Raw genomic sequence first — 16,945 nt, forward strand, 5'->3', positions numbered from 1 at the left:
AGTTTCCTGCATCTTTAGAACAGTGGTTACACATCACATTTGAACACCTTGGTGTTGTGATGAGCTGTCAGGCATTGCATTCTGAAAGCTCCTCTTGCTTCCTCACTCCGGCTCTTTCTCTTAGTCGTGTTGAAACCGACGGTACTGACGTGGTGTCAGAAGTAGTGCCAACACAACACCAAGCCTCTGGGCTGCAGGCCGCTCTAATGAGCTCCCCTGAGTGGTTAGCAGGCTGATGGAGATGGCCCGTCCTCTCTCCTCCCCCTCACTCAGTGTGCCCGTCTCTAATTGGTGGGAGAAGAAAGAGAGACTTCAGAATTACAGGAGACAATGCTTTGGTCAAAAAGAGAGAGTTAAAAAAAAAAGAAAAAATTTATTTCCGCCTCATGTGAATGCACCCCAATTATAATTCCTAGCACATTGTAGGCCTGAGGATTTTATCAGCCAGTAGGTCGTCAGCCTGAGGAGAAGGATATGTGTGAAGTGAGATGTGTCAGGTGTTCTTTTTTGGAAGATGCAAGATTCAGATGTGCCAAGTGTCTGCTGGTTTTTCACCTAATTTTGATCATATTTGTCGGGTGTGAATATCAAAGTGCTCTTCATGCTGCTGAGCCTGAAAGGGCCTGAATGCTTGAATAATGACTCCCTCTACTGGTCATTTAACGGTACTGCGAGGAAAATTAAAACATTTTTTTTTTTAAATAAAAAAATCAGCATACAGTGAGGGATCTGGACAGCAATTTTCATGTTGATATTTATAGATACACAATACACCACAATTGAATTACCAAATGCTAACAATGCAACAGTATTTTTACAGTATTACATACATTTTTTAATATATTTTATATATATTAGGAGGGCCATGAAGGATGAGATGCCGCACCAAGATATACATTTATATTAAACCAGCAAATGTCCCATGTTGTAATGAAAAAACTGTTTAGAAATTTGGTTTAATTAACACACTAACTCTGAAAATTGTAGTTGCATCAATAGAGAGCTGAGACTGCTCATATATTTACATCTGTAACTGCAAAATAAAATAAAGTATGCAATGAAAAAGAAATACTGTTTAAGTCAGCAAGAATCAATCTCAGGAACAGTGTTTGCCTTTGCAGCCTTTGCTTTGATTGATGTTCAATAGTGTTTTGTATATGAGAAGAATAAAATTACACACTGCTTAGTTTAGTGTTTTGTGAGAGTCGGGGGGGGGGGGGGGGGGGGGTGCGGGTTCAGCCGTGAGGAGTGTAGAGTGTGTAGAGCTTCCTCCAAGGCTGTGTAAATCCCCAACGAGCTCCACCAATCACAGAATAGCAGTCTGTTTGTGGCCTGAGAGGTGAAACCCAGGTCACACCAAAAAAAGTCCACATATTCACAGCTTTTGTGATTTAGATTATAAATTCTAGATTTAGACAGTAAGAGGAAACTGTTAAGAGTCCTGTTTGCTTTTAAAATGTTTACAACACAAAGCAGCTTATTTCCATCACAGTGACTTATTAACCACAATCTGATGTATTGAATAGGTCCTGAAGTGTCATGTGATCGTTTAGTGTGTATTTGAGTCTGATGTGACTCAACATCATGCAGGAAGTTTCAGCTATAATGATTTGCCAAACTGTAGTGATGATTACTGTTCAGAAAGTTTAGTGAACAGAGAAATATTCTGTAATGAGGAGTGTCCATCGTTTTTCTGAAAGCTTTGGAAAAAGACTTTTTCTCTCTCCAATCCAAAAAAAGGAGCGTCTTTCTGTTGAGATAAGAACATCTTTTTGTTCTTGCTTTTATTACCATCTTTACAAGTTCTCATTTATCTAAAGGGGCAAGGTGTCTCCCGGTCTCTCATAAGTCTCCTCTGTCAATCACGTGAAGTTTTTGTTTGTGTTCGCGAGGTATCACACACTGCTTCATGTTGCAGTGTGTGAAACAGTGGCGCTGATCCCCGATGTCACAAGCTGTCCTGCTTTGGAGGAGGCTTATGGAGAAAAGGTACCAAGCCGCTTTATCCTCATTAGCATCATTACATTATGACGTGCCTCCAGCTATTGTTATCTTTGTCTGTCTCCGCCCCTCCCTGCCTCCATCTTCTCTTGTTTATCTGCCCTGCCCTGCCTCTCACTTCCACCCCGGAGGAAGCAAGGAGAAGTGTGTTTTGCGAATTTGCATGAGAGATGCAGGTGAGGAGAGACAAAGCGATGTAGAGGCAAATGTCAAAGCCGCTCTTGAGGAGTATTCTATCAATGCTACTCTGGTTTAACAATAATAAACCCTGTTCAATGCTCCTGAGCAAGATGCTTAACTTCAATCCAGTGAGGCCAGAAGTGGCTGTAAGGTTCAAACTGATTGTTGCTGAGAGTCGTCCCCAGATAAATACAAGTTAAAACAGTCAGCAAAGAGCTGTGATCATCAGCAGGCAGCTGTCCTGCTCAATCACGCTTTTCTGTGTTAGAAATAGGTAGCCTTGATCTCAGTTACCATCAGAGATTTGCAGATATGCGTCTGAATATTACTCTCTTAAAAGTGTAGGCAGTTGTTAGAGATAGCAGACTGACAGGGTTATTATTTATAGGAGGGTGGCAGCCCTCATTTACTGCAGTTATTAAATCTTAAGTGTCAGTTGCAATATTATGATCAAATGCAAAACTTCTGCCGCAACACTTTTAAAGGGGCAAATGTCAAAATCACTTTACTAGTCTTGACAAGTACGAATCAGCCTGTGAACATTCACTCAGTAAGTTGGGTTTGGGCTTGTAGACAACACATTTCTATTAGGCAACACACAGCAGCAGCTTATGACTCACATAAAATTACCCGCAACCTTTGTTTTGTCTGTGAGACTGTCAATCAGCAGCATCGCCAAACACGTGGTGGGTTTATAAAGTTTGAAGGATGTGGGTAACAAACCTATAAGCTTTTTATATTAAAGCTGTTAAAGTTGTTTGGACAGTGAATAGAGTTTTCTCAGAGTAAAGTTCATCGATGAAGGCCATGTGGTTGAAAACCCCTTGAAATTTTTCAGTAATTGGACCTTGTGCAAATCATTTTTTGTCAGCCATTTCCATAATCAGTATATGTTGAATTTTTATGGTGAATACATTAATTGAGTATCTTTTTTTTCTTTTTTTTAAACAAAAAGTGAAATCTTCAAAGAAATGAAACTTAAATAACCTAAATTTCCTTGTTGAATGAAGAAATCATCCTCACTTCAAGGTGTTGTAGGTATTGTAGAAATTTAAATCCTCTGAACACACCACTTGTTATTTTCACACTTGTGACATAAACAGTGTCCTAAGTTGGGTATTTTCACAGCGCAGTGACTAGCAAAAGGAAAGCTTTAAACCTCTGCGATGTTTTTATAACCAAAGCTGAACTTGAGCTAAACAGGGACGCCACCTGTCAGAAGGAGCCATTAGTGGGAAATCCCATTAACCCGTAATCCTATAGGCCCGGTGGTAAGAGCCCTGCAACGAGTCTCCACTCTCCCTTTCTTTCTGTTTGTCCCTCCTGGCACCGCCGACAGTCGTGCTTCCACATCAGTCGTCGTGGCGACAGGCCTTTTGAGTGCCAGGGTTTGAAGGGGGCACGACCCCTGGCAAACTTCCTACCCAAGTGGATAGAGAGGCTCGCTCAGGATATTAATGCCGCTCCATGCCAGCTGCAGGTTACAGTCAAAACCGTAAGTCTTATCCTCTTATGTTCTGCTTTTCTTTAGAAAGAATGCTGTGTTCTGTGTACTTGTCTGTTCAACTTCCCTGAATTGTCAGATGCAGGGGTGTGTGCTAAATCATCAGCTTGTGTGTCAGTTTGACAGATTCAACAATGTATAGGATCACAATATGACCATTTTTAGCAGAAGGCTTATACCTTCGGGTCAGTGTTGTGCTGCGTGGTTGTTGTAGCAATGGATCTCATTCACTGTATGAGCAATGTAGCCCTCACTGTCAACCTCAGTTCTGGTGCAGACCAACACACTGTAAGCATCCAGTAGGCTAATAGCTGCCACTGAATTTCAGATTTGTAATCTTGGGTACTTATACCCAAAATCCAGACTTCTATTTTACTACTCACTTTAGGTTCTTTTATGACTGATTGTATTTGACACTGTTAAATGGTAACTTTTATTAAATGGAAAGAAGAAGACTTAAGAGTCTAAAGCCACACTAGCTCTGTGAGGCTGTGCGTGGACACAGCTGTGAGCTAAATGCTAATATCAGCATGCTCACAATGACAATGCTAATATGCTCATTTGTTTGGCAAGTAGAATGTTTACCATGTTCACTATCTTGTTTAACATGTTAACAGGCTAACATTTGCTAATAAGCACTGCATACAAAGCAGCTGATGCTTTTGAGAATATTGTTAAATTTGCAGATATTTGATCACAAATGAAATTTTGACCTGGTCTTGAAAGATCGTGTGCACGAATATAACTAATTTCATGGCAACCCAGCAACTGACATTAACAGGATAGTTGAAAAGATTTTTGTAGTAAAACATTATATTTCTCAAAATTAGGTATCAATGAAAGTATGGTTCTGGTATCAATAACACATTTCAATTTGTTTTGGCAATTTATTTGAAAAAAACACCACTAATGAAACCCAACCTTTCTAAAAAAGTGATGGTGGAGTGGATCCACCACATTTATCACCATTTGTCCTCAAATGATGATGATAAGAAACAGTTGAACTAGATTCAACTGTATGCAAGTTATTCGGTGATGACACCTTTAAAGAAGACGTATCCAGTAGCTCACACAATCTGTAATAGTATGTAAATATAGTTTTGAAATGATACACAATGGAAGAGGGGAATGCAAAAGTACCACAAAGTCCTTGAAAGATGATTGAGTCCAGTAGGTTAGGGTTGTGGTGGGTATGGTGAGAGAGGGGGGGCAGCTAACAGCCCAGGTCATGACCACCTGCCATTCATTGTCTGAGATGTTGTAAAGCCTGATGTTTGTGGATACAAAGGATCTCCTGAGCTGTTCAGTCCTGCAGTGTAATGAGATGAACCTTCCGCTGCAGCTGGTCCACTGGCTTGCCAGGATGTTGAGGAGGAGATAACGGACATTGTCCAGGATGGCTTGCACTTTACTCCCTGTGCATCTTTCAACCACAGTCCCCAATGATTCCAAACTCCTGCCAAGTGCTGAGCCAGCCTTTTTCACCAGCTTGTCCAGCGGCCTTGTGTCCCTTTCTGTCATGCTGCCGACTGTAGTGTAAAGATAACACTTGCCACCACCAACTGATAAAATGTGAAGCATTTTACTGCCAGCTCTACCACTTTTGGTTGAGGGCACCTGTATTCAAGTACCTCTCCAGCTTGCTGTCCAGATGCACACCTAAGTATTTGCGCGTCTACACCACCTCAATGCCCACTCCTCAAATGTTGACTGGCTGAAGAGGCGCATTAGACCTGCAAAAATCCACTACCATGTCCTTGGTCTTAGAGGTGTCCATTAGGAGGCAATTCTTATCACTCCAGTCACTGAAGGTCTTCGTCAGGCCCCTTCCTGCCTATCCCTAATACATGCCAGAATAGCAGTATCATCAGAGTATTTCGGGATGTGGCAGGACTAAGTTGTACTTAAAATATACTGTGTAAAATGTGAACAGGAGGGGAGCTAAAACAGTCATTTGTTGAGCCCCAGTCCTGCTTGTCGACATGGGGTCTCAGTAGAAAGAGAAGCAGCTGCTCTAGGGTCTTCACAATGTGTGACGTGTGGACCACCAGTCTGTAGTCATGTAGCTCATCCATCCTACTTTGTGTACCAGTACAAGACATGATGTTTTCCACAGAACCTGGACCCTCTCCATTTGTAGACTTAGGTTACAAATCTGCTGGACAGACTCATACAGTTGGGCTATGCAGTCCTCAAGCAGTCATGGACTCACACCATCTGGGCTGGCTGCCTTTTCATGGCACAGCCTCCCCAGCTTTGTCCTTACCTCATCTGTTGTGAAGGACAGGGCAGGGGGTCCAGGTGTGTGGGGAGTTACAGCTGTAGTGATGGGGGTGCAAACATGTGGAGGAGATGGAGGAGGGGAATCTGGTGGGTGGGAGAGTGAATGGTTGAGGCTGTACAGGCTGGGGCAGGGCAGACATTGGCAGTGTTGCAATATCAAACCTGTTGTAGAACTGCTTTAGCTCATCAGCCTTGTCCACATCAGCCACTGTTACCTGTTGTTTTTTTGTAGGCAGTGATGATATGCTACAAACACAAACACTAAGTTAGTGGACATGCTGCTGTTCAGCACAGCACAGGCGAGAGAGGCGAAAAACAGATCGAAAACTAATTTGTGGAACAGTCATATGGGTCTTTTTGGAATAATTCGTCAAATGGCTTTTTACTGAAAAACTGTTGAGTTGTCAATCACAGTTTTGCCAATTTTAGACTTGATTTTATTCAGGTTGAGTTCTTAATGCGCTACTTGTATATAGAAGAAGGCGCCTGGCTTCTGTTTATATTCCTTAATGCATTTGTATCACCACTAATCACCATTTGGGCTTAAATCTTAAGTCTGAGCTTCGGTAGAATCCATCTTGTGTAAGTTATTCCACAGAGGAGCCTTTTAATGAAGGAAAAGCAAAAAGTAAACCTTTTCTCAAAGGATGATTGATTTTTTCCTGTGCTGGTGCTTGTTTTTCATAATTTACCCTCTTTTTTTCCCCACTTTGCTGCCAAAGAAATCTGCAAATTTTCACTTCAGTCAAACTGAAAGCAGCTCATCTAGTTAATTACTGCACCTTCACCCTGAGAGGAAGAAGCCAGTGGGTGAAATGACTGAATTAAAGAGCTGTACAATCTGGGCTCTCAGAGACACTGTCAGTCTCTCGCTGTAAAGGCACTAAGGTGCAGAATCAGACCTTGACCTTGCAGCGCTGCCAGCAGAGGCAAGGACTCACCAGGCTGCATCCGGCTGGACACACACACACACACACACACACACACACACACACACACTCCGAGAGGGGTGGGGTGGGGGGATGGATGGACCATAGAGAGAGAGAGAGAGAGAGAAAGCGAAGAGGGATGGGAGGGGCCGAGTGAGCCGTGTGTGGAGAGTGACAGAGGGGAGGGAGAGAGAAAGAGAGAGAGGCAGATAGAGAGAGGGTGGAGAGGGCCCGAGCTGTCTCTCTCTGAAGCTGGAGGTGAATGTGAAAAGATGATCCCTCGCTCTCATGCTGCCAGTGTCCACTCTGTACCGGGCTGCTCGCTGTCTCTCTCTGCCGGTAGGGCTGCTGCTTTCACTTCTAACATTTCTGTTATTTCATTTTTCTGTCTCTGTTAATGTCATTCTTGTTTTTGTTGGAAGTGCTTGTGGTGTTTGGGTGTGTGTGCGTCCTGTGTGAGGTGAGAATAGAATAGAATAGAATAGGAGAGAGAGGAAGAGAGGGAGAGGAGGAGGAGAGTGCTGCAGGCTGCATATATACACTCTGTTTACACCCGCTGCCCAGGCAGGTGTCTGGCAGAGATGACTGCAGCAGCTGCACTGGCATGCCCACTACCCCACCCTCTCCTCCCTTCCACCACCCTCACCCATTCCCTCTTCCCATCTCTCCTCTGTACTCTGATGTCATGGCAGCTGATGTTTTCACTGGAGGACTCCCACAGCTCGCTGCAGAAACTAGGGCTGAAGGGACGTTTCAACTTCTCAGACAGTGCCTGGACTGTTGTTGTTGTTGTCCTTTCTGTCTCTCCTCCTGCCTCTCCCCCACCCCTCCCTCCCTCCTCTCCTCTCCTCTCCAGTCATGCAGAGGCTGCTGTGTTCTCCAAGCAGATTTGCAGATAACAGGGGACACTGATTGTTGTTTTTTTTTGTGATTTTTTTCCCCTGAAACTCTGCTGCATTCTGTTTCTTTGTGCACTTGGCTACATCACATTGCTGAGCACAGGGCGGCCGTGTGATGAATCCCTATTGATCCCTTAAACAGACCCAGGAATAGTTCATTACATCAGGCTGCTCTCTGCTGACCTAGACAACATTCAACTTACAAAGTGGATGGGCTCCTGCGCCGTACTCCCCATTACTGCAAATGAGATGGAGGGTCAACGGCAGCAGTCACTCCTCAGCCTTACAGCATTTCCTCTTCATCGTGCACTTAATAAAGTTTAATAGGTTTTTTAGCAAAGCACACATTAATTCATCAATAATGAGTTTAGGGCTCGGGCCCGCGGCACAGGATTATGTGTGACTTGTGTGATCTTGGTGGATATAATTCCATCTCTGAGGCCAGATCTGTTTTTCCGGTTCTTGGTTTATATCCTTGGGGGCAGGATTTTCAGGTTGGGTAGATTATGCAGCATTAAGCTGCTTGGTATCAGATAATTCTACAATGATGAAATCCTCTGTGGTTATGAATCAAAACAGGCTGAGCTGTGCTGTTGTTTTATGATCACGAGAATCTCAGTGTAGTATAGTGAGTACCTTTTAAAGGGCCAGTGTGTTGGATTTAGTGGCATCTAGTGGCAAGGTTGCAGATTGCAAGTGACTGAATACGCCTTCTCTTGGCTCGCAAACATGTAGGAGAACCTACGGCGGCAAAAAATGCAAAAGGTCCTCTCTAGAGCCAGTGTTTGGTTTGTCCATTCTGGGCTACTGTAGAAACATGGTGGTACAACATGGCGGCTTCAATGGAAGAGGACCCACTTCCTATGTAGATATAAAGGGCTCATTCTAAGCTAATGAAAACACAACAATTCTAATTTAAATTGAAGTTATTAAACTGTAATTAAAATATACTTATGATTATATTCCATTTCTGCCAAGTCTGTTTTACTAAATGTCACTAAATTCTACACACTGTGCCTTTAAATGATTTCCTGTTCAGTATATTACAGCTGTCAGGCAAGAGGAAATTTGTTTTCTTGTCCAACATTTATGAAAACATTTCCCGCCTGCTTTGAATTTGCAGCTCAGCAAAACAAAACTGATGATGCAAAAAGTGTTCAGAGGGGATAACACATCCAAATTTCTGCTCCCCACCACCACCACCACTACCACTACCACCCCCCAGCTAGAGGAGCCTTGCCACCAGTAAAGTGCACTGAAGCATTTTTCATGTTTTAATGCAAAATACATCAGCATGCGTTAAATAAAATATGGGTCCATCAGAGGAGTTTTCAGGAGAGATATTCAGAGCGAGAGCAGGCGAGGAAGCCGAGAAGCTGTGACAAGCGTAATGAGTCATCTCACGTTCCGTTTCAAAGGCGGCGGGTAGGGCCTGCTACCATCGGACAGAGGCTCGCTCTGCTGGGTTGTCATTCATTATCACACCAAGGAGACTACACTCCAGGATATTGAATCTGATTGGAGTTTGCTGAAGTTGAATGGAATCCAAATCCATTCATTCTAATATTTGGATTGTCCTTGTTGTCGGTGGATAAGTGACTTTATGTGGCCCATTTGTTACTGAATGAACAATCAGGCAGTGAGAATAATGTATTATTTCACATATGCCTAGCTCTCATTTCAAGCAGGATTATATAAAATTGGATGGGGAAACATAACTAATGAATGCTGAGTTTAAAAACCTCATTACTTTTTTTTCCGTATTAACCAAAATATGTTTGTAGCACTGAGTATAAAAAAATGCAAATACAGAAAGTAAGTGTTGAATGTGTGGTCAGAATTATAATTGTCTAAACTAAATAAAAATGTACAATTTTAGTTTTGTAGGAAAAACAAGACTAAAAGTCTACAGCAATGCTAGCAGTTCTATGAGGCTACACTTGCTAAATGCTCATATTATCGTGCTATTATGCTTGCAATGAAAATGCTAGCTTGTTAATGCTTACCGAAATATAGGTCTATTTGTAGCAAAAAATTGCAAATACTGAAAGTTAGTGTTGAATTTGTGTTCAGAATTATAATTGTACAATTTTTGTTTCATAGGAAAAACAAGAGTCTACAGCAATGCTAGCAGTTCTGTGAGGCTATACTGCTATATGCTAATATTGGCATGGTAACATGCTCATATTGATCATTTCAGCTTGTTGATGCTCAGCAGGTATGTTTACTATGTTTATGTTGTTTACTATATTAATTTGTTAGTGTGGTGTGTTAGCATACTAACATGCTAATTAGCACTTTACACAAAGTACAATGAGTTTTGCAGGTATTTAGCAATAAACAAAGGATTTTTAATGGAGGTAGATGGAAAGTCAGGAGATCAGTTAATCTTCTGGTGACCATGATGCATGAACCAAATTTCACAGCATTCCATCCAGTTGTTGTTGAGATATTTTAAGAACTAAAAAGTAAACATCTGGTGTTCTGACTTTTCCCTTAACGCCACCATAAGTCCTTAAAATACATTGACTGAGAACCTTTGAGAAGTTTTGTGACAAACAACAGTTCACCAGCACTGTAGCGTTGAATACAACCAATCTGGCTGCTGTAAATGCTCAATGCTCCCACATGCCTTATATAAATGTGATTTTGTAGTATCAGGATTGTTTTCCACAGTATTCTGCCTCAGATGCTCAGTGATAAGATGTATGGTTCAGCCAGTGTGCAATGTGGATTATGGGTTGTTTATGCATGCCCAGCACTGGCACACTGGGTCTCTGGGATTGGTGTCAACAGGTTGCCATAAGGCTCAGTAACATGTGGCAGGGAAAAGCTGCAGGGGATTATTCTGCTGGTGCTCGCTCTGTCTCTTCCTATTATTAACACAATTACTGTCAACAGACATAACAGCCGTTCTAGGGACGTTCCACATTGTGAACGATGGTGTGTCATAGTGTTTTAGTTTCACTATTACAACAAGGCTGCATTAAGAATTGAACTCTGGCTCCTACAAGTCAGCTGTGACGCTACACTAGAGAACATCCTACATGTTCTTACAAGCTGTTGCTGTGGCAATGTTTCATAATATTAGAAGATTACGCTGCTGGTTTCCTTTGGGATTAATTCAGGCAGCTAATTGTGGAGAAAGTTAACAGAGAAATAATTAGAAATGAGCCTTTTTTCACATATTAGATGTGTAATTTGTGTCTGTAGAGACCGAGAGACTGCCATATCTCCCTCTGAAGGAGATTATTTCAACCTCAGATCGAGGCGACCCGCAGGCTCGTGGCTGACTGCTACTGCTCTCAGCTAATAGCAGCTCTCACTGTAGCATGACCAGCTCATGCAAATGTATGCTGCTGCAGAGCTGAATGATAGGCCTTCACTGAAAAAAGCAGATATGTGCGTAGATATGTATCAAGTACATGTATATCAAAAATATGCAAGAATATAACAAAATAACTGTAATTGACCTCGTCTAGTGGGATGTGTTAAAATAAATACACAGTATGGCCTGTGTTTTTATTCACACAAACTGAATGGAGCTTTCATAGTGGATACACTTTTCCTCAAGTCCTGCCAAGGAAAATGTAGACTCTAGTTTGCGCTTTGCACTCGACATCCGTGGAAAAGTTCACTCTTCTCACATGGAGCTTGTTGTGGCGCATAAAATGTTCTGTGTTTCAGGGTGAATTTTATGAGTTTGAAAGCCAACCTTTTGATAAATAAGAGCTTAAATTGAGGTGCCCTGGTGGCCTCTAAGATCAAGGCACTGACCATGAAGGTTGACGTCTCTGGCTCAAGTTTGTCATCTCCCGACTCTCATTTTCTCATCACCTAACAGTGAAACATTTTCTATGTATGTATGTACTGTAAGATATTGAAGGCGTAGAGCACATTGTATTAGAAGCAAGTCGGACTTGTGTGTTTTTCCACTTTTGGTAAAGCCCTGCATTTGTAGCTCTTTGTAATTGTGGCTTGGCTGCCAAAGGGCGGTGAAGAAGGCTGCAATATGTTCCAGAGAAGATATTAAACTTCCAGAAAAGAGGTGATGCACTGCAGGATGCACTCTTAGATTACAGCTGCTTAGATTTCACAGAGAGCCAAAGAACTGCTCTTTTCTAGGCTCACTTTTGTCATTTACCAATCAGATAAGAATTGGATTTGATCCCATCAACAGACTGAGGGTCAGGTGTGCAGATAATTCCTGGAGTATCTTTCATACCCCGCTCCACATGGATGGGTTTTACTGCATCTGGTCAAATCCAGGTTGGATCTTAACTCTTTAAAAGAACAATGAATGAATGAACTTTGAAATGGAAAATAGTTTTGCTGTGATTGCTTTCATTTTCTGGCCTTGATTCACTTGCGGTAATCCCCATCCAAGTTCAGTTAATCTACAGTTTCATTTTATTTGCTTCCTGTAAATCTTGGGCAATATCTATCTTGCACATGAAAGGTGAGATCTTTATTGTTTAGACAGTTAATGCCACTAAAAAAGCATTCCTCTCTTCAGTTTTCACGACAGAGTCAAATGGTTCCGGTTCAGTTCCATCCTATTCTGGTGATAATCTCTTTTATTGTGTACAGGTAACCTCAGGGAAGGGATGGGATACACAGTAGGGAGGAGTGCTTTTACCTGGAAATTATGTTTACGCCGACAGGCCCCGTCAGGTTGGTAGGATGTGTGTTTGGCAGATATTTGGAAGCCAAAATCATCCCCTCAGGACACAAGAACTCTCCTGAAGAAAAACATTAGGAGAAATCTCGGTGTTGGAGATTGACTAAGGCACCAGTTGGCCTCCTCAAAAAACAGGCAGAGGTAGTCATCAGTGCTTCCCAGTCCAGTCTGTCCACCTGCCAGCGCTGAGCACAGGTTGACGGATAGCTGGTAGGATGTGGGGCTCAGCTATTCTTGGAAGCTGCTGACAAATGGTTGAAAAGGAGGTCTCCTCAAAAGTCGTTTCTGGAAAATGATGACTGGAATAGATTACAAAAATGTTCCTTCCTGTTCTTTTTGACATATTGTGCTATTCACCTTCTCATTCTTAAAAACAATTACCAACCCTTCCTCTCCATGACATTCATATTTTTCTAGCTTGGGGAAATAACTTCTGCTGACTGTCCAAATCATATTTCACCAGAATGGAAAGTTGCTGAGTGACTTAGATATGAATGAAAGCAATCTTTCTAACTATGCTGAGGCTGTACATTAGAGGTTACCCCTCTGACACATGGATAAAGCAGAGTAGCCACTTTGCATTTAAAGATAATGCACATACTGTTGATTTACTGTTTACCATGAGACTCAAATGAAGCAGAAGCACCCAGGTTCTCTTTCACGGAGAAGGAGGTGTCACCCCTTCACGCCCTGTAACATGTGATCATTTACTAGCGTTCTTTGGTAATGCTTATTTTTATAGCACACCAACGTGACTTGCATGTTTGAACACCAGCGTGCTTGTCTGCTCAGATTCGTCATATTTCGAAGGTCTCTGAATGGAGATAGAAGAGGAAGTGATGGTTCAAAAGGTTAGCGGAGGTCACATGTGAAGAGGAAGTGTTCTAGAAGAGGAAATGGATCTCTAGGGGCAGAAAGAGTCAACTAGAGGCATCTTCTTCACAAGATCTGAGTGCTAAGGATATTTTGATATACAAAGTAAGCATTTTTGTGACCCTTGCTTGGCCTAGCCTTATGAAAGACCTCTTGAATGTAGAAGAAAGGAAATCTTCTTATCAGGCATGTGTTGTCTTGAATTTCTTAGGAATAACAAACATGCCTCAGTCTCAGTTATCCTACTGGCAGTGTGTTTGTTGGTATGCATGAGGTATTTTTTGGACCAGTTTGCGTTGCTCATAAAGACTAATATTGACAACTCTACCAGATGGGACTTCGAATTAGTCTTAATTACAAATGCCGCACAGACCTACAGGACAGATTCCGCTTGGCAACATAGGGTCGGAAATGCAAATGCAGCATTTAGTGGACCTAGCAACAGTTTGATGTCGCTACAACACGATTTAAGATGTCAGTATCCAACCCTGAATCAGCGTTTTTACCTGAAATAAAATATGCAGATTGATGGCAACATATGGCAGAAGAGTCTTGTGGAGTATTAGGGATTACACTCAATGGAGGATATGAATTGCAGTCATATGATTAGGCTACAGCATTAGTTTTATGTGTCTGCAGATTGTGTAATGGCTTGTAAGCTCTTCACTGATAATGCCTCAGGGCAGAAGCCAGGGATCTTAGAGTGCAGAGAGATACTGAGAGTCTTCATATACTTTTAAGGATGGTAGAACAAGCTAAACCCACACATTGACATCTTAATGCTTAACATATTTACGTTCCTTTGGATAATATTTTAGCAAATATGAACTTATTTATACATCTAGCAAACATGAAGCTAAACAAGCGTGTTCCTGGCCACTTAATGAACGTAAGTCCAGCAGTCACTCTCATTAGTTCTGTTTGGTCTCCACCGATTCCTGAGAAAAATATTTGGTTCTTTAGCCACTAGACTTGTGATTTTCATCCCCAGCTGCTCAGCCAATGTACAGTGTGTTTATCAAAGCTCTTGACAGGCATCTGGTGCTCCTGGAAATAAGGTTGGTGAGAACAGTGAATTGAGTCAAACAGTGAATGTGCCATTAATACTGAAACCAAAGCTAAAAATGGTCATAAAAAGGTTAGGTAGATATGAGAGGAACTACACAATTAGGTATCCTGTCACATTACACATACTAATCTGATTAACGTGTAGAATATTTATTTATGGCACTTCAAGTAATTGAAGGGAGTGTGCTTTTTTTTATAGAATATATCATGTTAGTGGAGCAAAAGAGTAAAAACTGGAAAAAAATGTGCTTTTTCTGTCTCAGTACTTTTATGGCAATCGAGATGAAAGAACCATGAAGTACTTTTGTGGCTCTCTCTATCGATGCTCCAAGTATTTGTAATTTGATTTCAGAATGGAGACTCAATTCAGCCTCTCAGACTATTCAAGTCACTCATATGCTCTGCCATGAACGCTGAGCTATATTTGCTCCCTCACTATTCAGCTGTAACTCAGCTGAAGAGTCCCACACTGAACTACTTCCCTATTTCTTTAAATGCACTCAGGGTGTCAGTTGACAAGAAGAGAGAAGGGAGTTGTAGGTGTCGTGTGCAGCACTTCTAAGCCTGGTTATGTGATAGCATGTTTTGCAGTAAATAAAATGGAGAAATATTCAGTGTCAGATGAATGACAGTCAAACTGATGTGACAGCACAAGAAGAGATAATTATAGGAGAAAACACAGCATAGAGTTTCAGTTTTAGGAGGGTGCCATTGGAGGCCAAAAATAATCCCCAATCAGCCAGTGTAATCAAGTGTGTCACACCAGACTGCCACTCCCTTCCCCTGACAGGCAGGCACACACACAGCCGGCACGACGACATCACACAACCTTTCTTCCATTTCAGCCGAGCAGTTCTCCTTGGCAGAGGTGAAAACTCCAGCAGGAGGGCAGGGGGGAACATGCATGAAGGAGAAAGGCAGCCTGTATTGCAGATGCCAACATCAACAGCACCCAGAGCCAGTGCGTAGACAGAGGTGCTGCCTGTCCTTCAGTAGCCTCAGTGTGTGTTCTGTACCACAGAGGAGGGACGGGATAGGACAGAAGCTGGCAGGGAGAAAAGCAGGCAAGGGTGGTGCCTACCAGCCACACGAACCATAACTAGATCCACACTTCTCTGGAAATCCATCAGAGTAAAAGAGGAGTGCTGCTGACAGTGTGTGTTTGGACATCTTTATGGAATTTAAACTTTTTTAGCTCAGGTTATACAAGAGAGACTATAGAAACAGACCTGGAGTCAGCTGTACTTTACTTCATCTTCTGTACAATGAAGGTAGGTGCATGTATTACATCCTAACTGTTGATTTGTATTTGTTGAACCTCTCTGGTATCTCCGGCTACATGGGATGCTGTTCTCTTTTAGAGTAACACAGGATGGCATTTAATTTTCTCTGTAAGTCTAACATCTTGTGTATTTTCATTCCCTGTCCTGTCACGCCTGGACATTTTGGGGACTATCCTGTTAGGCCTGAACCAGATGGGTTTCGGCTCTTCCCCTTATGGTAGATAATAGATGGCCCCCCCTTTGTGTTTCAATCCTGTGCCTCGCAGCAGATGATGTACAGCTGCTCCTCTCCTGAGAGCCCAATTCTTTTCCCTCACTTGGATTAAATGCCCTTGAAAGCAGCAGGGGCAGCAGGCGGATCCATAGCCTGTCATGACCACTCAGCGAGGATCTCAGAATGCATAATTTTGCCTTGATGGTCCTGCTCAAAGCGGACAGCAGAGGGTACTGCCCATCAGTCACTTTGGCAGCAATGCAGCCCACTCAGTGCCAGTGATGAGCAATGGGTGGAAGGGCAGGGACAAAAAGGAGAAGTGGAAAAGAAAGAGGAGGTGGGGAGGACCTGTAGGGGTTATGTAGTAAAGTTTCACCGGCTCCATTTCTCCTTTCTTTCCCTGTTCGCCTCTGGCCTGGTCAGTCCATCATACAGTGTAAAGATTGAGCGGCAAGTTTGTGGCCACCGACACTGTCAGGACACACTTTTATGTAGTGTTGTCACAGTAAGATAAATTTAAGGACCACTTCTCAAAGAACTAAACTGTGAAAATTCAGTATCGACTTGCAAGCGTAAAGCTGGAGGGTGTAAATGTGCAGACTGGAACAGAGTAGGAAAAAAAAAGTTGGAACACGAAGACACAGTCACTGCTGGAGGTTGTGAAAAACTTTCAAACTTTCATCTAAATAGTTTGACGGAATTGATGCCAGGAACAAACAAAGTCACAAACAGACCAATGGCATATACTACAAGTGTCCTGACTCAGGGTCGAGGTATTTGTATAGCTGGTAATCACTGCTCCAGACACCACACAACCTTAGAACGAAAAAAATGAAATGGCCCTCATAAAAACCTCAAATTACATTTATAAACTCCAATCCTGTCCAACTTGTCTGCATCTCACAAATGATTCCATTAATTAATGTTGTTTTCCTTGTTGTTTTACAAGCAGACTTTTTAGGTATAAGCAGAAATGCTTATAGCATTAATAATAATAGCATTTTAACTTTGCTACACTGCATTTGAATAC

General features: G+C 42.2%; 1 protein-coding gene across 1 annotated transcript in view; it reads left to right on the forward strand.

Moving 5' to 3' along the window:
* iqsec1b (IQ motif and Sec7 domain ArfGEF 1b) overlaps positions 1-16,945 on the forward strand; it is a 58,309-nt gene that overhangs the window by 7,599 nt on the left and 33,765 nt on the right. The gene's annotated exons all lie outside the window — the stretch shown is intronic.

Source organism: Scomber japonicus, chromosome 3 (assembly GCF_027409825.1).
Source record: "Scomber japonicus isolate fScoJap1 chromosome 3, fScoJap1.pri, whole genome shotgun sequence".
Lineage (NCBI taxonomy): Eukaryota > Metazoa > Chordata > Actinopteri > Scombriformes > Scombridae > Scomber > Scomber japonicus.